Source organism: Mustela lutreola, chromosome 4 (genome assembly GCF_030435805.1).
Source record: "Mustela lutreola isolate mMusLut2 chromosome 4, mMusLut2.pri, whole genome shotgun sequence".
Classification (NCBI taxonomy): Eukaryota; Metazoa; Chordata; class Mammalia; order Carnivora; family Mustelidae; genus Mustela; species Mustela lutreola.
Genome location: NC_081293.1, coordinates 160,519,893 through 160,546,795, shown reverse-complemented (window position 1 = coordinate 160,546,795; position 26,903 = coordinate 160,519,893). Strand labels below are relative to the sequence as shown.

Sequence of the window (26,903 nt, the reverse complement as noted above, 5' to 3'; positions counted from 1 at the left end):
AATACCAGGGGTTTGCCATCCTTGAACTTGGCTATTATACTGTGTCATTTCCTCATTCTTAACCCCTCTCTTCTCTCACCATGCTCTTTAGCAGTCATATATGGTCATGAAGGCTCCAGGAGGAAAGGGGAGGTACTTACGTGACAAGATCCCAGAGTCAAACGTCTAGTTAAAATGTCCCCACTGGTTTACTGTCATGAGTCAGATTCTTGGCCAGCCCTGCCTGTGTTGTCTTCTGGTCCACCACATGAAGACAACGTATGATTCTTTATCTTAGAATATTCTTCCTGGCTGACAGGTAGGATCTAGTTGATTTTAATCTCCTCTGTTCTTTTGCTGCTGGGCATAGAGAAAGGACCCAAGAATCAAGATACTTAGCATGTGGCAGATACTCACTGCTGGCAGAGAGAAGGCGGATGTGGCCAAGGCAGCTGAAGGTCTCTGTAGCAGGCACATGTCTCCCATTTCTCCTGACAAGGTTTCCTCTACCCCTATCATAGGGTGTGGGTTGTTAAGTATTGAGGAGAGCTGAGAATTGGGAGTCGGTCATGATGTGTTGTCGTGGGAGAAGAGTGTTTTCTTTTGGAAAAATAAAAAAAAAAAAATAAGCCTTGTTCAAAATGTCTGAGAGCTAGGGCTTTGCATGCTTTGCCTCAGCTTCCCTGGGGTTCAGCCAGAAATCAGGCATCAATAAAATTTCCCATGATATGGCGAATTTTCTATGATTTGGTGAGTTTTGTCAAATTCCAAGTGAGGAAACCCAAAGAGCCATGCCTCCTCCATAATGCTAAGAACTCTCCCCACCTTTAGTTGCTGGCTTCTTGTGATCTGCATGGCCTTTGGACATGAGGCTCCATTACCTTTTATGAAATTTGACACCTCTCCCATTTCTCATGCCACGTATTGTCCAGGAGACCTCCCCTGGCTAGAGAAGCATGACTCATCGGCTTTTCCCCAGAAACTGCTCTGTTGTGTTTGTAATTTATCACTGTCCTGGTGTTTTACTACTTCTCTATTCCTTCCCTGTCACCTGTATCAGTTCTTCTTATTTTGCGTAAGGCTTTAACATTTTTGTTCCTTACTAGACAATGGTAACTACTTTTGCTTCTCATTCACTTTCTGCCTAGGCCAAAACACTCATTCATTATCACAGTGTTCACCACTGTCCTATGATGGAGTCATATTACAAATCTGTGTCTCCAAGTAGAATTTTCTCTGGAACTCCAGACTCTGTGTCCATCAGAATTTTTCCTCAAATGTAGCAAAGGTTTCTCAAACTCAGTCTGCCTAAAGATAAATTAATTCCCTACCCCACCCTAACCAAACGACTCTCTTGTTTTTCCTAGGTATTGGAGACATCACCATTCCCTAGCTTCTAAAGCTGTATCTTCCCACATTTATCCTTGATTCTTCCCCCTCTCATCCCCACATCCACTCAGTTGATACATTCTGAAGGTTTTACCTCCTAAGTATCTCTTTCATTTGTTCTGTTGCATCATACTTTTCAGTTACAGCCCTAGCATGGACCCTTATTTCTTCTTACCGGGCCGTTCAAAGTTTGTTGGCATCCAGTTAAAGTTTGTGCCTTCTTACATTTTCCTTGTTGGGCCTTTCACACACAAAATAATACAGTCTGAAAAAAAATTTTAAAATATCTTTATAAAATCTTTCTCATGTGAAAAAAACAAAGAATATTTCTAACAGTGACTCATTACATTACTTGAAATAAAAACATTTGAGTAGATCTTTAGAAAGGCAAACTTCCAAGAGAATTCCCCAAAGGGAAAGAATGGTAAAATTTGCTGTCATGTATCAGGTTCCATGGGATCCAGTTATCGGTGGTGTATCTGCTCCAAGCAGATAGAAGCCCTAGAGAGAAGCCCAGAGCCTTGAGTCCTGCCTGGCACATTTTGAACTCTTGGCAAATCCTTATGGACTGAATGAAACTCTCTGGGTCTCAGCTTTCTCCAAGTGAGGGGAAGGACAAGACCAGATTGCATCTGAACCTTCTTTCTGCTCCTGTAGTTTATGATTCTGATTTAATTACAGACACAGAGAAACTCAGAAGAAATTGTATAACTGCTTGTCACTGGAGAGAGGGCTCTATCCATGAATGGACCTTCTCTAATGGAGTCTGTCTTAAAAAAATCTTTGATATTATTATTTTTGCTTACAAAAGTAATGCATGCTCATTAGATACCTTTAATTTGGTGTATAATCTTCCAGATGATTTCCTATGCATATACCTCCACAATTCATATCTGGTTTTTTCTTGCTATAGATTATTCCTTTTTAAAAATTTATCAGTATATCATGGACATCTTGCAGAGGCAATTTTCTTTCTAGAAAAAGGCAGTGAAATTCTTTGACAGCTGATGTCAGTGGCTTCCATTAAAAGTAGAAATAATAATCCTTTCTTTGTATTACTCTCTTGGCCAGAGAAGTGGTCTAGTCTTCTGAAGGAAGTGGAATCTCTAACATGGGCTTTTGTTGAAAATACAGATGCCCATCTCAAATACTCCATGCAATTCCTGGTCATCCCCTGGGAGTTCTTTTCACTTTTAGGCCCTGGAATGCCTTCATTGGCATCTTTTGACTGCTGCCATTGAATGAACTGGGCTTTTGGCACCCAGTAGAAATGCCATGAGTGGGTGCAAGGGAGCCCATGTCCCTAAGACTCGTAAGTGTTCCCTCCCCTCCCCCACCCAAGGGGCTGGAACTCTTCCAGCTAAGTAGCCCGAATCCCTCCTCCTCTCTGCACCCCAAGTCTCACTTTGGGGGCTGCTTGATATGCAGCCAGCAGCTACTCAACATAATTGTGCCTTTACCTGCCAATGTGCTTTGAGGGATATTGTTAGCATTAAATTTGCCATTTACATTTTCATGTCTGACATAATTGAGGAATGAATGCTCTTATGAAAATTAAACTTGTGGTTCTCCTGGGCTGCTGTAACCCTGTTAAAATGTAATGTGATTTTTGATGCTTCTTCTTGAGGTTTTTATTAAATAGAATATCAGGATGACTAATTCCCTGGGCCTAAATGCAGGCTGGGAAGCAGCATTATTGATAGGGCTGTGTCCAAATGGTCCTCCGTGCTCAGCCTCTAATGGCCTAATAATGCATTATACTTGAATCAGAAATACTTTGAGTTGTAGTGCTTATTGCCATTATTGAAAACACCTGGATGCTCCATTCATCAAGGTTACATCCAAAGGGGCCCATTTGTTTATTAGGCTGTCAGTAAACATCTTTATTTGGTCTGAGTTCAGCCACATTTGGCCACACTGGAAAGAGCTCAAATCCAGCTGGGGCTTTCTTGTGGTTCCTCCTGATTAGTTTTCTCGTTAAGAAAAAAGCAAGCTAATGAAAAGTTGGGAGAGGCTTTATAAAAACACATTTTACCTCACATAATCTGCAGCGATGGTAGCAGAGATCAGGGAGGCGGGCTCCTGTGGGGGGCCCCTGGCAGCAACTTCTTTCAGCAGCTGCCAACATGGCCGTCCTGCATCTCTCAGCCCAGTGCCAACACTCAACAGCCTGGCCTCCCAAGCGGGTGCCGTGAGGCCCCTCCTCCAGGCTGTCTGCCGCTCCGCATCCCTCTGAACCTGGAGACATGGGCTCCTGTACTCTAGAAGGGGTATATCTCCCATCGGCCACTACCCACAGAATGAAATCAAATTCCTCTGTCTTATGGTGCCTAAAGAGTGACATTTCCCTTTCACAGACATTTCCTGACTCATGCATCGCATCATTTTCAGGAGGCCTTGGCAGCAATATTGTGATTAAAGTGGAAATGCTCAGGATGGCTTTTTTTTTTTTAAAGCTATGTTTCAAAAAAATTATGAAATATGGTAAACATTCCACTGCATAAAACATAAATATACAGCTGAGTGAACTATGGTGAAAGGACACTTGTGTCACTCTACCCAGGGCCAGATCTACAACTCTGGCTGGACTCAGGAATCCTCACCACGTGCCATCCCCTAGATCCCTTCGGCTACTGTGGTAGTGGTCCGGCAGCCTCTTCTCCACCATGAGGTTTGAGCTGGTAGACCACCAGGACAAGCCACCAGATCCACCATACCTTCCCTTCCATAGATGTTCTCGAACAGGCTCCTGGTCTTTGCTTTCCAGTTCTGATTAGTATGCACTAAGGAGCAAGTGAAGGAGGGGGTCTGGTGGTGCCAGTCACACAGTGGACTCCTAGGAATCTATCCCATAACAAAAGCCCAAGACTGAACCTAAGAGCTTCTCCCTATGATCTCCCTGCCCTCCTAGATGGGGGCTGGTCTCCTGGCATCCATTCAAGCTCTGGGCTGGTTTGTGGTTCTGATCGTAATGCATACGCTTCCACACCCCTAAAATTGTATTATGTGTCTCGTGGAATGAAGCAGCAAAGACTGAATTTGCTTCCCTTAAACATGACATCTTCAGGAGTACTCCATAACTGTCACCCCAAAAGTGGAACGAAATCTGTTGAAGATGGGTTGTGTGCTGGACCTCCGAAAGTGTGTGCCCCTCAGCTCTCACTGCCCACCGCCTCTCCCCCCGGAGATGGCTCTGTGATCTTTTGGGGCTTCCTCTGCTCTGGGAGGCCAAGGCAGCCTGGGATGTGAACCCCAGAGGATAGGGTGGTGGGAGAGGTGGGGCTCAGGTTGCTGGTGTGTAGGCCTGCTGGAGAGAAAGGGCCTTCTGCCCAGAAGGAAGGACAGGTGCCTGTGATACAACCTGAGGGTAGGTGACTTCTGATAGCATATTTGTAGTTCAAGGCTCTGGGGCCAGGAGGGGAGTGGGATAGGGCAAGTCCTCTTCTGCAAACCAGAACTATTTGAGCACCTTTCTCCCTTCTGAAGCCTTCAGAAACTATTCTGTTTTCACAGTTCCACCGCCAGGAAATTCATGGGTCAGAGTGGGGCAAAGGCCTAGGTACCTGTACTTGCTACTTGGAATCCCATTCTTTCTTTGCAAACTATGAATGCACCTTCGCCCCTGCCCTTCAGGCCCCTCGGGGTTCACCATTCTTGTGCACCACAAAGACCTGATCTCATTCAAAGTCTCAGTTCCCTAACTAATAGGCTAGCATGATGATGACATGAACTTGTTTTGTACCATGGCTGGGCCAAGGGCTCACCGGGGGCAAGCCCTTGTCACCATTGGTCAGGGACCTTTGCCTCATTCTCTGTACTTATTCCTAGACTCTGCAGAGCATTGGGTGCTCAGGAAGCATAAATTAAATGCATGTTAGTGTCTTTTCCAGGGAAAGGGTGCTTGCTATTTAACAGAGAACAGGGGTGGGTTTGTTGTAATATCTTTCCTCTGAACAGATTCAGCTGCTGCAAGCACCCTACTTCCCCTCCATTCGGCCGGGATCAGTTGTTTTAAAGAACTAGAGGATCTGCGGTTGGCCATCTTCCTGTAGACAGGCCCGCCTTGGGAGCTAGGATACTCTGGAGCTGGAGGCTAGACGGGGCTCCCGGGGTGTTGCTGCTTTGGCTGCAGATAGATGAGTTTGAGACCCAGCTCTGATCTTCACCAGCTGAGACCTTCACTGTGGTTTGACTCTCTAGGCCTTGATTTTCCATCTTAAAATGAAGTCAAGCCTCATTGGGGTGTTGTAAGTTTTCCGAGTCCAGCCCTTGTGGGTGCTCAATAGATCCCCTGCATGTCTGATTAAACTGAAGCCTAGAAATCTAAGGGATGAGCTTAAAGACACAGACTGTTTCCTGCAAAGTGTGGGCTTTTGGGGTAGTAAGCACAATAATTGAAAGCAGTCTTACTGTGCCTCTGAATGGCCTGAAGGCCTTGTCAAAATACAGATTGCTGCTCCATGCTCCAGGGTTTCTGATTCAGAAGACCAGAATGAAGCCCAGGAAACTGCATTTCTCACGTGCTCCCTGCTGCTGCTGGTGGTGATGGTCCTGGGGAACCCTTTGAAAACCATTAATGTAAAGGCAAAGATACCAGGGAAATGGGCACCCAGAAAGCCTGGAGGCAAACAACAAAATAAAATGGAATTTCTTAACGTCTCCAGGATGCACATATCTCAAGCCACATCCCAAAACCAGAACACAGGAAGTACTTTGTAAAAGTAAATACACATTTATGATATGGAGGGCTGACAGGATTGATTGGCAATAAATCCATCTCCCCCAAAATCCATTTATTTAGGAAATCAATGAAAGGGAGGCCTTAAGAAATGGCTTGATTATAAGGAACTGTAATCACTCATCTGTTTCTGGCTTTTGATGGTGAGCGTGGAAATTCCGGGGGAGAGGAAGTCCTTTCTGCTTAATGGCTCTGGCTCCAGTGAAGATGGGAGAGATGCTGCTTCCTCCTTCCTTCCTCGTCCTGGCCCTTGTCAGGGTCTTAACTTCTTGAGGTCAGAGCTGCCAAGGACAGCTTTTCTTCAAGAAAACTGCAGCCTATAAGGGTATCTTCCTGGGGGAAGGTCTGTGACCCTCATTGGGAGGGAGACCCAGCCTGGCACAGTAAGCAGCCACCCCACCTGCACTCTAGACTCACCTGGGGAGACTGACACACGCACAGATGCCTGAGCTCTATCCAGACTCAGATCTTTGGAAGGCGGGCAGAGGTGGTTTCTTTGCTTGTTTTTATGTTCTACAGGGGATTTCCATGTGTTTCAGGGCTGAGAATCCCTGTGGGAAGCCCTGATTATAACATCTTCTTTGGTTCATCCTGCTCCTCTCCAGCCTCCTAGTCTGTCTTTCTGCATTTTGCCCTGTTATTTTTTTTTTCAGAGTCTGGCATAGGAGTTCAGCAGCTGGCTTGTTGACAGAGTCTCTCCTTGATCAAACTTCAGCCAGGCTCCTCTGAGCCCTCTTCCCAATGAGGACTTGACTTTTGGGCCTCTGGGTCCGTCCTGCTTCATCCAGTTTTTGCAAGAATCCTGCTAAGTGGGGTTAGCCAGAGTCTCCACCCTCGATATCTGATCTGGTTCCTTTTCCTCCACTGTCGTCTGGGTGATGTCTGATCACCTCGGCCTGCCTTCAGCAAAAATCCTGCTAGGTCCAGGTTTAGCCAGGACCTCCCCAACCCCTGATGTCTCCTCTTAGTAAATTTCTACCCAACTTACCCCCAACTGGCTCCTTGACCATATGTTCTCACTTTTCCTTATCAGGTTTGGAGTTGGACCCAATCTCTCTCCTGTTCTTCAGAAGCCATTGCTGTGGTCCCTAAACCCAGCTCAGTGGTCTCCAATAAAGCCTGCCTTACTGTTATAGTCAGTGTCATGACTGGGGTTTTCTTTGACATTATTTAGCTGGAGAGGCCTCTCTGGTTTGACCATTCACCCTTCTGATGCAGCATTTTCCACTCTCTGGTCCCAGAAACATGAATGTCCCCTAGGATGTTAAGAGAAGTTCTCTGAATGAGAGAGATGAAGAGAGGGAGGAGGAGCAGGAGGGGTAAGAGAGAGAGAATGAGCTCTGTAGTCACTATTTTTGGAAAACATTGGGAAAAACACATTCAAAATTTCTTTCCTGAAAGATTATTTTCAGAGCCTTTATTATATTAATAGAAATTCTCACTTTATTTTTGGGGGAACAGTATTCACATCTTAGAGAATAGATTTATATCATGACTTTGGAAACATTGCCATCTGCGTTCCTGGCCCAGTGTTGCCACTGCCCAGGTGCCTGGAGAAAGTCCTCCCCTGTTCCGTCAAGTGTACAATGGGGACAATGATGATCCCACTTAATGGCCTTGTTGGGAGGATTACATGAGCTAATACACGCTAAGTACTTAGCTTAGTGACTGTGGAAATAGGAGGTGCTCAGTGAAATTAGTATTACCTAGCAGAATCATCAGCAGTGTCTGTGAAGTACTAGAATAGGAAGGGGGTAAAGTTTAGGTAGGGCAGAGTAACTGGCCAGTCTTGCTCCTGGGCACAAGTGAGAACTGGCATGGAAATAAGAGCACAGGCATACGCTTTTGTGGCTTAATTTGTCATTTACCCATGATCTACATGGAGAGGAAATGAGGAGACCACAAGCCATAGGATGGGGACCAACACCCCTTAGGATTTTTTAATCAAAATAATCATGTAATATAAAATTAACCATGTTAAAGCCTACAATTCCATGGCGTTTAGTGTATTTCCAGAGTTGTGCAACCATCACCACTAGATAGTTTCAAAACTTTTTCACCACCTCAAAGAGAAACCCCATACCCATCAAGCAGTCATTCCCCACTTGCCCAAGTACCCCATCTCTTGTAGCCACTGATCTTTTTGGATTCACCTTTTGTATTTCATATACATGGAATCATAAAAAATGAGTCTTTTTGTGTCTTGTTTCTTTCACTTACTGCTTTCAGAGTTCATCTATGTTGCCGCACATCTGAGCACTTCATACCTTTTCATGGCTGAATAATATTCCACCACATGGCCATACAACACTTTGATTATCCATCCATCTGTCGACGAACATTTGGGTAATTTCTACCTTTTGGTGATTGTGAATAGTGATGAGTGAACTTCTAAGTACAAGTTTTTCCTTGAATAACTGTTTTCCATTCTTTTGGATATCTACCTAGGAGTAGAATTGCACACATGGTAATTTTATGTGTAGCTCTTTGAGGAGATGTCAAACTGTTTTCCACAGTGGCTACACCATTTTTCATTCCCACCTGCAATGTACAGGGTTTCCAGTTTCTCCACATCCTCACCAACATGTTACTGTCCATATATTTGATTATGACCATCCTGGTGGGTATGACGTGGTATCTCATTGTGGGTTTTATTTGATTTCCTTGATGACTAGTGATGTCAAGTACACTCAGTTCTTAACAGGTCAACCTGGGGGATTTTCTTCCTTCCAGGAACTGCTTTGGAATCCACAGGAAAGGTGGGTCCTTGTAAAAGCCATTCTTGGAAAGACTTTTAAATATACCTTGGAATATTTAAGGTATTTATACCTTTTAAAGAACACTGTCAGCCACAATAAAAATGGCAAAATAGACATGGAAAAGAGATCGAGGTGTACATTTAAAAAAAGAGAAAATCACAATATTCCCTTAGAAGGACAAAGAGGATGGTGGTATTGAGGATCTCTTTTTGAGTTTTAATTTGTAACATTTAGAACACCTGACCCGAGTTCTGTGGGTTCTGGACTTATTGAGCTCTTTAGAATTTCCTGAAGACCCTTGGAAATCCTTCAGAGGTGAGGGGAGTAGCCCTGCTTTGGCAAGTAATGACAAGGCTTTCATGTGCTGGACCCGAAACCAGAAGTTGCCTGGGGATTTTGTAAGACTTTTAGTCTCAATATAATTTCTTTTTAAACCACTTCCTAGGACAGTGTTAAAGCCATTGTCTGAGTGGATGGTTGTGGCTTGCCTATTCAGTCAATTGGATATTCCCAGGAGGGTTGGGATGGGCTCTGTTGTACAAGGGTAGTATTTCTAACCCAGTGACCTGTGTGCCATTCAGAAGGCAGTGGCACAATTTCTATCAAATAGAGGCAAAAGTTTGTTACAGATGGTGGGGGAATGTGGAGGAGATGGAATAGGTTCTGGGGGGAACAGGTTGGTGTCTCCCTGGATTGAAGGCAGGTGGCACTCATTCAGATCATCTCTCCTCTCCCTTCCTCCCCTTCTCCCTCCCTTTCTTTCCTTTGCCACATTCAGAAATGTTCCAAGGAATAGATTTTTGGAGGAAAATCAGCAAGTGTTAGGAACGAGTCAAATCTAACCAGCTCTCACAGCTTTTAAACCAGCTCTCATAAACCAGTAGGGCAGAGTCTAAGAGTAGAAGGCTTTTTGTAGAATGTTCAGAAATGTTCGGGAAGGGCCTAAGGAAAAAGGGAATTAAAATATTTTACCTTTTTGAGGGGGTAACACATTCATATGGTGTAAACCTCATAACTTGTTAAATAAAAGCCTGAAATGTCTCCTCCCCTCCCTGCCAGTCTCCTCAGGTCTTGCTCTTCGAAGCAAGTTACAGCTACTGTTTGTGTCTGGTTTATCCTTCCAGGGTCGTTTTTCAACACGCGGACCTGCCAGTACAGATAGTATCTCCCTCCTGTTTTACCGCAGTTGATGATGATTGCTCCCTGTTGTGCACTTCGCTTTTTCACACAATATCCACAGTCCTCCAAGCTGGGACTCGGTTTCTGTCTCCCTTATCCTTGTCATCGTTAAAACATCACCTCCACCTCCCAGGATGCTCTGGCTCCTTCTGGCTGACTTCTTGTCAGATCTGATTAGATTGTCATTACTTTTATCTAATAACATGGCCCAGGACTTGCTCTCACGGGGAGCACAAGTGTCACAGAGAGCTTTCTTTTGCCGTTTGCTGTGCTTGCAATATTGTCATTATCGTCTGCAACTGCCGTTTCTTGGCAGGACTCTTTTAAAGCTACTTGCCTATTTCCTGAAGGCCGGTTTCATTGAATCTGAATACCAGAGTCGTGAATCAGTCCCTGGGCATGTGTCAACTGAGGCCCAGCATGAGGCACTGAAGGCAAGGGAGGAAGTAGGTGAGGCCTAGGCCCCGGGAGTCCAGTCTCCTTTGGGACTCCCTCAGGTCACATGTTACTCACTCCAGGCTCACCTGTGGACCCAGTAAGGGACCAGTGTCAGCTAGGTCATTAAGTGTTCCTAACACTTAACCTCTTTCTTATTTTTTGATGAAAAATAAAATATAAATAGAAGCTCTCATATTTTCTCCCCACATCTCAGTGTAACATCTTCTGTACGCCCTGGCGTGCACATGACCTATTCTGGAGACCACTGGTCCGGATAAGTCATCCCCACCCCCTGGCCCTGCAAAAAAATGCAGAGTGGGTTCATTGGCTTGAATTATATATCTATATGTATATTATATCTATATCTATACATATGAATATAATCTAAAAATATATACATAATACCACCTAAAATATTATAGTATTAATACATATTCATTGAATACAAAAATAGGGCATATAAAACCAGTCCTTATTTTGCAATCTAGTGATAACCATAATTTATAATTTGGTTTATATTCTCCTAGACATAGTCTTAAAGATGTGTGTGTCTATGTATATAAATTCTTTATATATATACATATATATACATTTTTGTTTTGTTTTGTTTACAAAAAATGGGGTCATACAGGACACATTGCTTGTAGCTGATCTTATGGTACATCCCTGTTTATTTCCTCAGGATAGAATCCTTGAAGTGGAGTTGCTAAGCAAAGGATATGCACTTTCTAAGGGTGTTTGGTGCACATTTCCAGTTGCTGCACAGAGTAGTTGTAGCACCATTCACTGGCAGAAAATGGGAGTGCCTTTCCCATGGATCCTCAGAAATACTGCCATGTTTAAAAAAAAACAAACCAAACCAATCCAAACATTGTAAATGTAATGGCCCAGTGAACTTCATTGTTATTGGTATCTCAGTAATTCCTAGCTTATGGCCATTTGTGTTTACTTTTTTGTGGATTGCCTTTCATGTTTCCTGTTTATTTTTCTGTTGCAGTGTTCTTTGAATAATTTGGATTGACCATTTGGTTATCAGTTAGTTTGAATCCGTTAATTGGTTGATTTGTCCCCTGGTTTGCTCAGGCTGTGCAGATGTGATGTCCTTTCCTCCCATTATGGCTGCAGGAACCTGGTTGTGAGTGTGGAGAGCAGAGCTGCCCTGCGCTCCTTTGGCCAGTCGGCTTGTATCTGGCTTGTACTCGAGTTTCCTGAGATAGACCATGAAGCGCCGGAATGAAAGCTGCCAAGGGTGGCAGGGATCAGGAATTGGGAAATGCAAACGGTGTACTAAGAAATCTTTGGTAGAAAACCAATTTCTTGAACCACGGCTTCTTTTCTTAAATCCTTAATGTTCACTATAAAAAAGAGGCCTTTACTAAATGCTATTATTTCCTTGTAACAGATGCTGCAATTATGACTGTGCAGATTTCTGCCATATGTCAGCACAGCCTTGCAGTTGCACAGCCTTTTGCTGGCGTGGCTCTGTGCTGGGGCTGGGCTGTAGTCCCTGTTCCGCCACTTACCAAATATGGACCCAAAATAAGTTACTGCATCTCCTCAAGCCTCAGTTTCTTCCCCCTGGAAAACAGAGATGGCCATTGTAAAACTCACAGCAGTATTGTGCAGGGCTGGAGTGAGAAAATGAGTACTAAGTGCTTTGTAAAAAGCCAGAAACATAAACACTCAATGACTATTTCCAATATCTATCATTATTATTATTTATTATTATCAGCAGCCTGAGACTTCCTCCAGAAGGTATATCCTGAGCTCCAAACAATTCACAGGCCCTCCTTAGAAATAGTCTTACTTCTTGGCTGGAAGTTCTCTTTATTCTCCAAATTGTATTGAATTCTTTCAAAGCTCTCCAAAATCAGGTATGGAAAACAATCAACTCAACAGCTCCTTGCACATAAGTTCTTAAAATTATCTATTGAAAGAGAGAAAAGGTGGGCTTTGAACAATGTTAGCAATGTAAAAATACTCATCCCCTAATGAAATGTGTGTTGAATTAATGGATGGTGCTGTCAGAGTCTTGCCTTGAATTCTTCCCTCAATGGGAACAATGTCAGAGGAGCCTTTGAGACCCTCAGTCAACCAGGAGAGAGGCTTCTTTCTACCATAGTTATTTGGCAGATCTGTTCTATTATTTCCTTAAAAAAATAGATATTATCTTAGTATTTCCTCCCCCATGCTTCATTTAAGCAGACTCCCTATTCTCATTACCTTCCACTGAAGTGTTGATGGCCAAGGTACCTGGGAGAGGAAGCCATGGGGCTTTTGCACCTAATGGGGATCATATGTAAATCAAGAAAGTTGAGAGCCACTGCCAAGAAGGGAGGCAAGAGAAGCAGTTGCCATGTGAGTTTCTGGCTGAAATATACCAGACTTTAAAGCTGGCAAGTGATAGAGTCCCTGTAGCTAAGCATTACTGAATCTTGAGTATTTATTAGATTGGCCACTGCCAAGTACAAGACACCAGTGCGGCACTGAAGATGTCAGAGCCTCCACAGCTTCACCGACAAAGTGAAGAGGAGAATTGTACCATGGGTTAGTGGATGCTCAAAGCATTTCCCTGGAACTCTAGCCAGTGTAGGCTCCCTGAAAAGAAGGTTCTGGGTGCCCGAGTTGTTTGAAGAAAAAGTGTCTACCCCAACTGCTTTTGGGGACTGTCAGTACACATTAGCTCATGAAAGACTATGAAATTTTACCACCAGGGAGCCTGTGGAACTCTGTTTAATGCACACCTTCCCCACTTGGCTGATAGAACCCATTTTTTGTGCTTATTGATATCCTTAGGAATATTGTTCGCCAATACATTATTTGGCAAATAATGTTTTGGGTCATTCAGTCTTCATCTAATACCTGGTCGTGAGGAAATGCCCGGGATGGGGGATCTGACTGATGCTGACTGAATGTGTCCCTTAAATGATTTTCAGTGGCAATCCTGCACTTGTGCCTTTGCAGAAGGAACATTGACTTCAGATTGCCAGACCAGGTTTCAACAAGCAGCATTTATTGAATCCGTGCTCTGGGTCAGCCATGAGTTATGCAGAGTGGGTGGGGATGGAACAAAGATGACGAAGAGATGGTAGAAGCATGGTGTATGACTGTGTGTGTGTGTGTGTGAGAGAGAGAGAGAGAGAAAGAGAGAGAGAGCTATAATTGTCAGATATATAGAGTATTGGTTGAGTATGGGCTTTACAATCAAAAGTCCCTGGGTTCAAATCCCAGCTCCTTACTTAACAACTGTGAGGTAACTTGTTTACCCTCCTGAGCCTCACTATCTTCATCTGTGTTGTGAGGCTAGTATGCCTCATGGAGTTGTTCTGAGATGAAGAGGTGAGAGCATTTCTGCAATGCCCAGCTCAAGTAGGTGGCTAATGGTCGTTGTTTTCACCATTAATATTATGGAATGCCATAGCCCCTGTGGGGTATAAGATGAACAAAATCCAGCACGGAGCTTACTGTCTTGCTGGTGAGAGAGACATGGGTCAAATTAGAACATGTACCGCAAAGGTACCCAAAAAACCTCTGACACGGAGACCTGGTCAGTCAAGGAGGTCAGAGAGGGTTTCCTCAAGAACCTTCCAGGCAGGGGTGAGGAATGTGCAGTGACCGTGGAGAGGCAAGAACTAGGGCCTGAGAGAAGGCAGAAGATGGGTGAAGCTGGAGAACAGAGAGCAACTGGGGTGTGGTGTGTGCGAAGAGCTGGGAGGTGGGAAAGGGCCAGACCAGGCAGGACCTTGTGGATGACTTCACTTTCTATCCCAAGGTAAACTGAAAGCCACACAATGGTTTAAATGGAGGGTTCTGTTTTGACTGAATGTTATTACAAGATGCTATGGGCGAACAGGAGCCCTGGCAAGTGAGATCCAGGAAGACAAGAGGATTAGCCCAGGAGGCAAGCCTGGGGAGAGAGTGCTCCAGTCTCCAACCCCAACAGTGGCTCATATTGGCAAAGCCTTGCTTCTTTTCCCGAGTTCAAGCTGTCTCTTCCCATAGAAGAAGTGGTATGCCAACCAAGTGGGAATCACAGTTTACTTTCCTAAGAAAGTAAATGTCAGACCACTGCTTCTAACACAAGTCCCCAGAGCCTGTTACTTGAAACTCTTTGTTATAGGACAGAGCCACAGGGCACGGATCTAGGCACCTGTAGGCCACACACTCAGCCATGAGTTGGGCCATGAGCAACCCGTCCTTAGTGCTAAAAGGACCAGAGCTTATGGGGTATTTACTTGCTTTGTAAGTGGGCACAAGTGCAGGTATCTGTATAATAGTAGCAACCTTACACACTTGTTTCTTCATCCTCTCTCCAGAATAAGAGATAAAGGGGGTGGGGTTAGGACTTCCAGGAACTGGGCACGATTTGCATACATTCTGCTTTTCTGAGTCCACAGGAGCAGTCTTCTTGCTGAAGCATTAGTTGGTCAATTACAATTGGGGTTTGTCAGTTGTGAGGCTGTAGGGAGTTTTATTTTCTTTTAAATTCTATTTAAAAGATAACTTTTTGGGGCACCTGGGTGGCTCAGTGGGTTAAAGCCTCTCCCTTCAGCTCAGGTCATGATCTCAGGGTCCTGGGATAGAGCCCCTCATTGGGCTATCTGCTTGGTGGAGACTGCTTCCCCCCTCTCTCTCTGCCTGCCTCTCTGCCTACTTGTGATCTCTGTCAAATAAATAAATAAAATCTTAAAAAAAAAAACCAACAACAGACCTTTTCAAGGAGTTCTTTTAAAGATTTTCAAGCAACCCGTGGATAAATTTTTAGTGAGAGAGAGGGTAAGCATGGCAGGTGACCAAGGGGGGGAGCCCAGCAGTCCAACTGCACGTACCTTGCTGGTGAAGGTGGCTGTGTTCTGTGTTGCAGTCTCCCCCCTCCCCCCACAGCCAACAACCAGGTGGCTCTGGGTGGGCCCTAGAAGACCCAGTTCTTGGCCCACATCTGGCCTGCCTAAGGGCAAATCTCCTTTGAGCTCCAGGGTTCCAGACTGCCTCTGAAAGTTCGTGACTTTCAGTTTTGCAAGTTTTGCAAGTTTTGGGAAAGTGGCCATTAAAGTGCTTCTAACACTAGATGGCATCAGTGTCTAGCTGATCTGCCCTTGGATACTCCTCACACTACAAGGGAGTCTGTACTGCAGTGGGGCGGCCCTTAGTGGGAAAACGTGGACGACGTGTGCCTTCCGTCTGCTGTGACATGGTTCCACACATCCGGATGCACTCCCAGCCCCCACCCTACGCTCCCTACCCCACCACACTCCCCATACGCCTCCCACCACTGGACGTACTACAATCCCCCACGACCCCCTCTTTCCCTTCTTGACACTCCACCATGCTCCCCCCAGATGACCCCTGGCCCTGACCTGTGCTCCTGTGGCTCCCCTCGAACTCTCAACCTTTGCAGGCTTCTGATGTGCCCCCCACTCCCATGGGGAGCCCTTAACGCGTCCCGCACTTCTCAACTGCCCTGGGCTTTTCATCCCTGCCACTTTGTGACCTTGAGTAGGCTGTTTAGCCTCCCTGTACCTTATCTGGGGGATTAGGACATCTACTTTGCCTGAGGATTTCCTGAGGTAACATATATGAAAGGGCACTCTCGGTGCTGGGGCTAGAGCAGTGATTAATAGATATCACTCGTTCTCTCATTCGCTCACCCACCCCTTCAATTCCCACTCTCCTTGGGGGTGTGGAGGGAAGGTGCCATCCCACTAGACTTGCTTTTATTACCCTGTGAAGTTCTGATACCTCACTGGAGACAGGTTTCTTTATGATTTGGGTTTTATATAAGATGTTGCTGTGGTCTTATTTGCTAAAAGTTATGCTTGGGTTGGCAGTAAGGGGGACTTTCTTGCCCTGGATATTGTTGCTTCCCTGATTTTAGCTGTGGGTTTGGGCCATGTGCCCACTGAGGGCCAGTGCCTATTGGCTAGAAGTTTGTTCTGTTTGCAAAACCCCATTAGTACACAGGTGGTAATATGGCAGGTCAAAAGGGCAGACCAGAGTTCCTAAAATGTTGAAACTGAACTCTGTGAGGTTATTCAAAGGGGGATGGCTGATTTTCAGCCTGGTGGGTTTCAGAGCTGCAAAATAACCAATAATTCATCTTGATCTTCTAATGGAGTCTGCTGTCTGCAACAGAACATGGATTTGGACCAGAGGGGTCCTTGATCGGCCAAATGAAATCAAGCTGCTGTGCACCTAGGGGCAGGAGTTGGAGGAGAGCCCTGACTGGGTGGGTTCTCAGTCTTGGGTGGGCAGAGTGGGTTTCTCTGCTGAGAGATGGAAACCCCAGCTCCTTGTGCTCTTGACCTTTACAGTACAGAGTCTCCTGAGGTTTCAGCTAGGTATATTTGGGACATGTCCAGACCCACCATTCAAGACCTTGGCTGGGAGGGACAGATAAGACAAGTTCATGAGTGCTCCTAGGCAGGTGTGATCTAGAGGAGCAAATCATACAGACTCCTTGTCTTGTCTTCTCTTCTCTCTGTGCTCCAGTGAGTTAGGGCATGGCAGGACAGTTTCTCCTCTGGAGAGTGCCTGCTAAGATCTCCATGTGAGGGCCAAAATGGGATCCCCTCTAGGCTGGAGGGAGAGAACCCTGGTTTAGGAGACACAGTACTTTCTCCCCATTCCTGGTGTGTTCTATCCCTGGTGACTTGATGGTGGAGAGGTCACGGAACCACTCTGAGTCTTAGCTTGGGCTGCCTGCTATCTAGTGCTTCATGGTTTCCAAGTTCTTTGCCAGCCCTCTGAAGCTAAGGGTGGAAGGAATCACTGCCTCATAATTCATGATGTGACTGAGGGTGGCGTGGCACAGGCCAGTCTCCCTACTAGGAAAATGCAGTATCTCAGACTCCTCCTGTACTGTAGTCTTCACAGGCAGAACTGAGGGAATGTTCATCATGAGAGCTATCTACTTCTCAGCTCACCAGCTCCAAACCCATGGGTGATACCACCCCACAGAGGACACTGATGATCATATTAGGTGATGCACACTCGAGTTCTCTGGAAAACTGAAAAAAAAAATTAATGTGTAGGTACTGCAGGTCTGTTCAATTATAATCTCTGAGGGCAGGTCCAGGTATCATAGTTTTAAACATAACCCAGTGATTCTGATGAGCAGCCAGCATTGAGATCCTGGGTGGAATCGCTTTCCTTTTTACAGGTAGTGTGTATTTTTAAAAAGTTTTAATATAAATTCCAGTTAACATACAGTACAATATCAGTTTCAGGTGTGCAGTATAGTGACTCCGCACTTCCGTACATCACCTGGTGCTCAACATGACGAGTGCCCTCTTTAATCCCCATCACTTGTTACAGCCATTCCCTGCCCACCTCCGCTCTGGTTTGTTCTCTGTAGGTGAGAGTCTGTTTCTTGGTTTGCCTCTATCTTTCCTTCTTTCCTTGTGCAAAGAGAGTGTATTTCATGTCCCAGATCTCCCTGCTCTCCAGGTCCCCTGGAAAGGGTGCGTCACCCTTTCTCACCACTTCAGGCCACCCCTTCTCAGTAATATACTGAGTTAAGCTGACCTGTTGGAACACGCCCATACCTCCGTGATGTTATGTTTTAGGCTTCATGAAGCCTTGCTGCTCAAACTGTAGTTCCTGGATCAGCAGCAGCAGGGTCACCTGGAAGCTGGGTGGAAATGCTGCCCCATCCTTACCCCTGAATCAGAATCCGTGTTCTTTCAGCGTTCTGTTTATGCATATGAAAACCAGAGAGGCACTGGTTTAGAAGAACATTCTTCACTCTCACATTTTTTTTTTAATGAAACCTTTCAAGTGTAGAGTAGAACTGAAAGCATTTTACAGTGGATACCCCAAAACAATTTTTGTGGTCACAGTCCAACTTGTGCAGAGGGCAGAGTTCTGAGGAGTTTCCCTGGAGGGGGAGTGGAGGGGCATGCACCGCTTTCCTATGATGCCTATTGTGTGTCCCATTTAGGAATTCTGGGCTCTGCTCACTGTACATGTAGTAGGGCAACTCTTGTACATTCATGTTTTTATTATTCATGCAGCACATTTCCATCATGGAAGGTGGTCTGTGCGTGACTCTTCCTTGCAACTTTGGTTATTTGATGAGTACACTTTTCATCTTGGACCCTCCTGCTTTCTGACAATGCCTGACAAATAGTAGGTCCTCAAATTGTGTTTCTGGAATGGACTTTCCAGCCCTTATCATGAACAACGTGATGTGGGTAATTGATTCAGGGAGCAAAGCAATTGGGTCACCCAATAACCATTAGTATAAATTTGGTAAGTTGAAGGGAAATGGAAATTGACTAAGTCAATGCAATTTTGTCTTTCTCATGAGCTGTCCATGCCTTCATTTTCTAAGGGAAACTGGCAGGTACAATCTCCATCAGAACATCAAAGACATGTGGAAATTGGGTTTGCACACACTTTTCCAGAGCTGGTCTCAGGTTTTATTTTATTAGGGAAGAGTGGACAATTAAGAATCCTGTTAAGGACACTCCTGCACAATCCACCACTTTCCAGTCCTTCTGTCCAGTATGGGGGAGATGAAAAGACGATGTTCTGAAAGTGGTCCTTGGCACATTGTTACCCTCTGGCCCTAGCCATGAAGAAATGCCCTCTGCTTGGTGAAATCATTTTCATCCTCCAAAGTCCATGGCATGTGATGCCTTCTCTGAAAACCATCCTGTAATCCCACCCTGCATCTCCCAAACACGGCCTGTCACTCTTCCACCTTTGTGTCCGGCCTTCCCAGTCTGTTGGAATTAGCGCTTGTTGTCTGTGTTCCTTGTTCTGGTAGAGCTTCCTGAAGGCAGGGAGGACGTCTTTGTTCTTGGAGTTTGGAAAAGAGCAAATGTGGTTCTTCCACCTGTCCACCTTCCTTAAGTGTCCTGTGTCTGTCCTATCTGAGTCCCAGGTGCCTTGGATCCCTGGGGTTGGGGTTGCTTGCTGGAAGGCCTTCCCTACCCCAACTGCATCAGTGCTTTTCTTCCCCTTCCTTATATCCATCTCCAGGCTTGGCCTTTTCTTGAGCTTTTGCTCATTTCACACAAACTAGTCCCTGAAAATGTCATAAGAACTCCAAGTCGGGGTCCTCTGCAAAGAGTTTCTGACTCAGACAACAGCCTGCAGAACCCAGGCTGGAAGGGCACTCCTCCCCCCTCAACCAGGCTGATCACTAACCGTCATCTCCACAGAATAGTCTAGATGTGGCTGAAAAATGTGGACATATATTTCCTGACTTGGCTATCAGCCACCACTGTTAATTTTATATAATACATATCCTTCTATAAATTATAGGCATGCATTTCCTCTGTGTAAATACTCTAGGGTAGATAAAGAGAACTGTAAACTAGCCAGACAGGCCTGTACATCAGGAAGTGGGTTAAGAATGGGAAGGAGTGGGAGCGCCTGGGTGACTCCGTTGAGTAAGTGTCTGACTCTTGATTTCGGCTCAGGTCATGATCTCAAGGGTCATAGGATTGAGCCCCATGTCAGGTTCTGTACTTAGCGGGGAGTCTGCGGGAGATTCTCTTTCTCCCTCCTCCTTTTCCCCCGTTCTCTCTCAAATAAATGAATCAGTAAATCTTAAAAAAAAAAAAAAGAAAGAAAGAAAAAAGAAAAATAAGAATAGGAAGGAGTGACCAACCTCTGGTAGCAGCATAATGTGATAAAGCTGTACCACAGGGCTGCAAGTTGGTGAACTAGCCAGATGTCCTCAGAGAGCTGACTTGGCATTCTTTTATTTTTAATTATTTTTTTATTGAGATATAATTGACATATAACATTCTATTAATTTCAGGTGTACACCACCCATTTTTTTTCTTTTCCTGTGATAAGAATTTTAAGACCTACTTTCTTAGCAACTTTCAGATATGCAACACATTATTAGTTAACTACAGTCACTATGCTCTTCGTTACACCCCTAGGACTTAGCACTGGAAATTTGTACATTTGATCAAGCTGCTTTCACCCATTTTGTCTACACTTACCCCCTCCCTTGGCCATCACCAATCTGTTGTCTGTATCTGTGAGTTCAGTTTTTTTGTTTTTTTTGTTTGTTTTCTTTTTTTAGAGTCTACATATAAGTGAGATCATATGGTATTTGTCTATCTTTGTCAGACTGATTTCACTTAGCATTAATGCCCTCAGGGTCTATCCATGTTGTCACATGGAAGAATTTCCTTTTCCTTTTGTGGTTGAATGATATTCTAATACATGTGTGAACATATATGCGTACACACCGCATTTTCCTCATCTGCTCACCTGTTGACGGACACTTAGGTTGCTCCCATGTCTTGGCTGTTCTAAATGACGTACATGTAAATGAACACAGAGGGATATATATCTTTTCAAGTTCCTGTTTTCATTTTCTTCTGATAAATCACCAGAAGGGAAGCTTCTGCATCATGTGGTACTTCTATTTTTCATGTTTTGAGGAACCTCCATGCTGTTTTCCACGGCGGCTGCCCCAGTTGGCATTCCCATGACTCCTGGCAGACAAAGCCTCTGAATGATCCCTAATTATAATGTGATGCTAGGAAGGCCTAGTGGAGAAAATAGCAATACAGGCTGGGGCCTGAGGATGGACAGGGCCATGGGGGAGAGCAGTGAAGAGGAGGAAAACTACCTCTCAGAGGGAATAAAGTCTATTCCCGCTGCTGGATTCTGGCCAGGGAGTGGCTGCTGGAGACCGTTCTGTTCTCCCATATAAGCATAGCTGCCTGGTCTGAGTCCTGGCCCTAGTATGGGTAAGTAGAGAGCCAGCAGCATCTGCTTATGCTTTTCTTATTTCTCTGTAGTTTCTCATTTCTTTTCCTCCTAGTCCAACAAGGAGCTATCTCTGTGTTTATTGTCTCAGGGAGATTCGTGGAAGGGAGGGAGGCAGAAATAACTAGCAGTTCTTTTTTACCTATGTGTTCTAAAAGCCTCTGTTTCAGGACCTTAGAGGTATTGCAGAGGGGCCGAGAGGTAGTGATGAGGGGAAGAAATAGAGTAGTAGGCAGATTTCTCAAGACTGGAAAAGGTTTCTGGGGCGTCAGGGGTGGTGGGCCAGGGGCAGACCAAGAGAAGAGGGAGGAGCACGAGCGAAAGTTGCTGGCTCCTCGGGCAGCTCTCCTGAGCCTCTGGAAGAACCCCCAGAGAGGAGTGCTTGCCTCACATGTCCACAGGGACCTGGAAAGTAGTAGAAGTGAGTCAGGGTACTGCACCAGTCCTTTGGCCTGTGAATCCTGCCACAACCCCAAAACTCTACAATGGGTGCTATGGCTGATGCCATCACTCACCATCCAGATCCCTCCTCAGGCTGAGGGACCAGTTCTCCAGCTGCAAGGAATTGCCCTCAGCTGAAGAGATCCACTGGGCCAAGGTCGTGTTCCTCTCCAGGGCAGCTACATCCAAAGCCTGGTGGCTGCAAATGCAGAAAGCCTGGCTCCTGTCCCCACAAGAAAGGGGCCATCACAGTTTCAGAGCTCCCTGTAAGGTTGGCTGAGGCCACTGTAGAGACTGCAAGGTGGCCCGGCTTTCTCGTTCCTTTCGCAGGTGCTGACCCCAAGCGTACTTCCTGCTTCTTCCATGTGAATCTGTGTCCCTGTTGGCATCAGGAGAACCCAGTCTACTGCAAGTACAGAAAGCCGTTTCTTCCTTATGAGAAAAACAAACATGCGGGGTAGTGATATGGGGTTGGTAGACGGGCTGTCTTATGAACAGGATGGGCTGGAGGACTCAGCCTCTTTGAAGGGGGCATGGGCCACTAAGCCCCAACTAATGAATGCCAGAGAACATATGGGGCCAGAGTTCCTCCATCTTCCAGGTCTTAAGAGAAACTGGTAGTTTAAGTTTTTAAGAATGTGAAAAGTCCTAATTTAAAAAAATCATTGTGTAGTCCAAAGGAAAGAAAAGCACGCTGTATCTCTACAGGCCACATTTGTGTGTGGGTACTTTTAGTTTTTGGCCTCAGGTCCAGGCAGACAGGGACAAAGGCAGCCTGAGAAGATCCCACGCCCAAATGCCACATAGACCAGGCTTTCTGTGGGACGGCACAAGCCTTGTGGACAATGGTCAAGGATGACCAGTTGGAGAGCAAGGAGAGGGAATGAGAAATGCCCAGAAAGACTGATGTGCACTGTTCTCCCAACCCATCAGAATGGGGCTGAGAGTCAGAAATTAAAGGAAGTGGTAGGAAGTAAAGCAAGCAGCCTTCTTGCTCACCTGAGTCTGTAGTTCAGAATTCCCACTGCATAGATCGATGATGCCGGGAGATATCCACAAGCTGAAAGCTGCTCCAGTTATGGAAGTTCCACTCCAATGGGACTAAGTCACTCTCTATAAAATATCACCGTTTATTACATCTTATTCAGTTAGATTTAATTCCATTAATACCACCACTCGGTTCTGCCAAAGGTACGTCTAAGATTTTTTCCCTCTAATAACATAAAGAGCTCAGGTCTAGAGAAGTTTAAAATAATAACCCTTTAAGAGAAACTGACTGAATGTGTGTGTCCCTGCATGGCATCAAGGTCTGGGGCATGCAAACTCAAAGTTCACTTGATGACATTAAGAAAATGTAAAGAAAAGATTCTTTCTTCCTCCTCCCACAGTTCATCACAGCATCTAGGTATTTTTGTAAATGATTAAAAACCAACCTTAGTCCAACCCTCTGGCTTCACCACCTAGAAAGGCTGAAAAGTACACATGGGGCCTCAATGCCCCAGTTTTCTCCATCAGGCAGAATCTAGCGTAAGGTGGTCCTGTCACAGAGCCATCCAAAGTGCTAATTACTATTGTCCCCAAGTCACCGTCGTTTAATTCAGCTTTGTGCTGTGGTATCTAGCACAGCGCTCAGCAAAGGAAAGGGTCATCGTGAACAGTGTACCCTCAGTCACTGCAACATGAGGGCCCTGGATGAGAGTCCTCCCGAGTTCTTTCTTCTTTGTCACTCGCGTCCTTTCCCTCAGCCTGGAAGTAGAGTGATTCCACCCAGGTGGGTTTCTTGTCTCTTCTTCCTCAAGCCTGCACTTCTGGTTGAGGGTCTCCTTGCAACCACTCACACTGCTGCAGGTGATGCCCTCACATCACGTAGCTGCCAGCAGGATCTTTCTAGAACACAAAATGGACATTGTCCCTTTCATGCTTAAGAATCCTAGAAGACACTCACTACATTCAGGCTGAAGTCCAAACTTCTCAGCAAAGCACTCAGCATTTTCCCCACCCAGGTTCACTTCCTGCCGCTCACAACCCTGCTTCTCTCCACCTTCACCCTCCAGGTCACGCTGGACCCCAGGCTGGAGGTTAGGAGCCTGGGCTCTGTAGTCATACAGACCAGGGGGTAAGTCCTAACACTGACCAACTTGGGCAGCCTGGGCAAGTCATTACCTTCGTTAAATCTTCCTATCTCCTTGCCTGGAAAATGAGACTGACATTCACACCAATCTCCATATTAAGACCTCTCTTTCTAATTCTACTTGCTGTACAGATTTATTGTGAGGATAAAATGCGATGGTGAAAAACCCTTAGCAGAGTGCCAGGCAAAGCGGTCAGTGATGGATTAACACTGGCTGGGCAGAGATATCTGGAAGCAAGACGCTAATAATGGCCTGGATAGTGGGACTCCCAGGGGACCTTTTTTACTTTCCTTATCATATCTTATGTTAGAATATTTCAATATTTCCTACAGCCTGTAGGTCTTATCAAGAAACAGTTGGGGGTGCCTGGGTGGCTCAGTCGGTTAAACAGCTGACTGTTGATTTTGGCTCAGGTCATGATCTCAAGGTCATGGGATGGATCCCTGTGCTTGGGCTCTATGCTCAGGGGCGGGGGGTGGTGGCTGGCAGGGGTCCACTGGAGATTCTTTCTCTCTCTCCCACTACTTCTGCCTCTACCCCTACACCTTCTGTCTTCCCCCTCCCCCAAATAAAGAAGTAAATATTAAAAAACAAAGAAAGAAAGAAACAGATGGAAATTATTTCCTCTCTAGAACCTCTCTAACTCCTGGACAAAGTTAAGTGTCCCCAACCTTATACCTCGCTTAGCACTTTGTACCTGTTCGTCACATAGCCAGCATGGCAGGCAATGATTCCTTTGCATGCCTGCCCTCCACACTGGATGGTACCCAGAATTCGTGTTCCTGTGGGTCTCTCTGGGGTTCTGCCCAGAACGGCATTGTGTGTGTGCTCTGCCAGTGCTGGTTTGTTTGACTTGAGTGGAAGCCTCTCTTGATAAGAATCACCGGGAGGCTGCATCCCTGGGCTTTGGTATTCTTCTATTGAATGTTTATGACATTTTAGGAAATACATGTTTTCTCCCATAAATCCACAGGGAGTCAGACTGTTCATTGTTGTGATGGTGTAGGGAGGGCAGGACAGAGCAAAGGACACAAAGCCAGCCACACCTCTTGATGAGCCCAGGGAAGCGGCTTTCCTCTCCCTCCCAGCTCCCTGGCCCCCTGCAGGGCCTCCCATGTCCAAACCACCCTGAGTAAGGAGGGGTTCCACAACTGTCAGGACACCTGCTTCTCAAGGAGAGCTCTCAGAGCTCTGAGGGTTTAGTGTCCAGTTTGATGGGCCCATCTGAGAGCAGAGTCCTTGCCTGTGTGGGAGGAAGCCAGGGAGACCCAGGACCTCTCATTTGGGGGTAAGATGTGCTGATTCTTTCTAAACAGGACACATTTTGGTTTAAATCCTTATTCTGGGTGGACTCTTTGAAAAAATATATACTCATTTCCTTACTTGGCAGAAGAGGTATAAGTAGAGGATAGCGAATAGAATTTAATCCTCTTAAAATTTCACTTTGGTTTATCTTAAGAGTCAACAAGATTTCTGAAATAAAAATCTTGTACACATATGCCTTAATTGAATACATACTAAGGTATAAATGTAGTAAAGCATGTTTAACTCAATTAAGGTGTAACAGTTAAGTTTAATTACTATTATTTTATTTTATTTAGTAATTTAATTACTATTAATTTATTTAATTTATTTTTTTATTGTGTTGTGTTAGTCACCATGATTCACTGTTTGTGGGTAACACCCAGTGTTCATTGCAGTCCAGTGCTCATGGCTCCTTAATACCCATCACCGACCAACCCATCCCCCCACCTCCCTCCCCTCGCAGACCCTCAGTTTGTTTCCCAGAGTCCATTGTCTCTCATGGTTCATCTCCCCCTCTGATTTTCCCCCTTCATTTTTCCCCTTCATTTTTCCTTTCCTTCTCCTAATATCCTCCATGTTATTCCTATGTTCCACATATAAGTGAAACCATATGATAATTGTCTTTCTCTGCTTGACTTATTTCACTCAGCATAATCTCCTCCAGTCCCATTCATGTCGATGCAAATGGTGGGTATTTGTTCTTTCTGATGGCTGAGTAATGTTCTATTGTGTATATGGACCACATCTTCTTTATCCATTCATCTGTTGAAGGGCATCTCAGCTCCTTCCACTGTTTAGCTATTGTGGACGTTGTTGCTATGAACATTGGGGTACATGTGCCTCTTCCTTTCACTACATCGGTATCTTTGGGGTAAATACCCAGTAGTACAATTGCTGGGTCATAGGGTAGCTCTATTTTTAACTTTTTGAGGAACTTCCAGACTGTTTTCCAAAGTGGCTGCGCCAACTGGCATTCCCACCAACAGTGTAAGAGGGGTCCCCTTTCTCCACATCTTCTCCAACATTGTTTCCTGCCTTGTTAATTTTTGCCATTTTAACTGGTGTAATGTGGTATCTCAAAGTATAACATAGGAAAGTGTGTCAAGAACACCAATGTTAAGGTATAGCCTGATAATTTTTTTAAAAGATTTTATTTATTTATTTGACAGAGATCACAAGTAGGCAGAGAAGCAGGCAGAGACAGAGAGAGGGGGAAGCAGGCTCCCCGCTAGGCAGAGAGCCCGATCTGGGGCTTGATCCCAGGACCCTGGGATCATGACCTGCGCTGAAGGCAGAGGCTTTAACCCACTGAGCTACCCTGGCACCCACAGCTTAATAATTTTAATGTCAGTCTAATCACTTGTGTATCACCCAGATGGAGATACCTGGAATTTTCAGAAGCTTTCCTTATGCTTCCCAATTTCTTCCCTTAGCCCCAAACTAGCTACTAGTCTGATTTCCCATTTATAGATGACATGAAATATTTAAACCTGAAAGTATTTTTCTCCAGAAAGTCTCTTGTCCTCAGCAATTATCTTGTTTTATAGACAGAAAGACATCTTGTGGGTTTTATGGCTTTTGTTATTAAGAACCATGTTGCCTTTTCACAACTGTAGGAGCAAGCGGTGTTTTGAAGTGTTGGGATTTGAGTGTTCTTCCTAGATTTTGTTTGATTATATCTAAGTTACTATTTATCTGGTCTCTTGGGAATGCTGGCATTCAAGGTTTTTATGTATATTATTCAGCTAGATAATCCTAGTTAAAAATAATATAAACTACTCTTTTCCATATAGGTTTTAATAT

At 45.0% G+C, this 26,903-nt stretch overlaps 1 long non-coding RNA gene across 1 annotated transcript in view; it reads left to right on the top strand.

Moving 5' to 3' along the window:
• Positions 1–208: 208 nt before the first annotated feature.
• LOC131830421 (uncharacterized) overlaps positions 209–26,903 on the top strand; it is a 72,403-nt gene continuing 45,708 nt past the window's right edge. The window contains exon 1 of the long non-coding RNA XR_009353149.1: positions 209–298. This is a non-coding gene — a long non-coding RNA (uncharacterized LOC131830421). The remainder of the gene's footprint in view (positions 299–26,903) is intronic.